This window comes from Eriocheir sinensis, chromosome 22, assembly GCF_024679095.1.
Source record: "Eriocheir sinensis breed Jianghai 21 chromosome 22, ASM2467909v1, whole genome shotgun sequence".
NCBI lineage: Eukaryota > Metazoa > Arthropoda > Malacostraca > Decapoda > Varunidae > Eriocheir > Eriocheir sinensis.
The window spans coordinates 20,074,946-20,076,309 of record NC_066530.1 but is presented as its reverse complement, the minus strand read 5'-3'; positions in this window follow the sequence as shown (position 1 = coordinate 20,076,309).

Sequence of the window (1,364 nt, the reverse complement as noted above, 5' to 3'; positions counted from 1 at the left end):
GGTCAACTGGATAATGTAACTTGGTATTTTTAAAACCATTAGATGAAAGGAAAGGTTAGGTTAGGATTTGTTATTTGTATATACGGAAAAACCTCTCGGGGTCTTGCGGTCAACGGGATAATGTAACTTGGTATTTTTAGAGACATTAGTGTAGGAAAGGAAAGGGAAGGTCAGAGTTTATTTTTTTCCTTTGTCCTCGTTTACTTCTCTTCTTCCTCTCTTTCCCTTCTCCGTTTTCTTTTTGATATTTTTTTTCTTCTTATTCCTCATTTCTTCCTCTTCCATTCCCTCTCCTTTCCTTCCTTCTCCCCTTCCTTACCCTTTCCCATACATTCTCTTCCTTTCCATTCGTATACCCTTTTCTCTCCCTTCATCTTCCCTTCCCATCCCTCCCTCTCTATCCCTTCCTTTTCCCTCCTCCTTTACTCAGCCTTCCTCCCTCTCCTACCCATCCCCCTCCATCCTTATGTTCTCCCTTCTCTCCCTCTCCATCCCTTCTTCCCTTCCTCAGGCTTCCTCCCTTTCCTACCCATCCCACTCCATCCTTAAATTCTCCCTTCTCTCCCTTTCCTTCTCCATTCCTTCCCTCCCTCTCCATCCCTTCCTCCCTTCCTCAGCCTTCCTCCCTTTCCTGCCCATCCCACTCCATTCTTAAATTCTCCCTTCTCTCCCTTCCCTTCTCCTTCCCTTCCCTCCTTCTCTATCCCTTCCTTCCTTCCTCAGCCTTCCTCCCTCTCCTACCCATCCCTCTCCATCCTTCTCCTTCTCCCTTCTCTCCCTTCCCTTCTCCATCGCCTTCCTCCTCCTCCTCCTCCTCCTCCCTCTCCCTTCTCATCGGTCCAGCAAAGTGTTGTGACGGTAGGTGTCCGGGAATGGCCAATCAGCTGCCAGATGTATAATGATTATCCCGCCAAGTCGAAATCCCAATTAGTCATGTTAGGTTCCGGAAGAGATGGGCGAAATTTTGACGTACATGAAGATTTACGAACACAGATATACTTACATACATGCGCGTATATGAGAGGGATATATATATATATATATATATATATATATATATATATATATATATATATATATATATATATATATATATATATATATATATATATATATATATATATATATATATATATATATATATATATATATATATATATATATATATATATATATATATATATATATATAGATATATAGAGAGAGTCTCTCTCTCTCTCTCTCTCTCTCTCTCTCTCTCTCTCTCTCTCTCTCTCTCTCTCTCTCTCTCTCTCTCTCTCTCTCTCTAACTCACAATAGGAACTTACCCTTTCATAATAAGACAAAGGTTAGATTATATTAACTTTTTTATTTCCTTTTCCTTC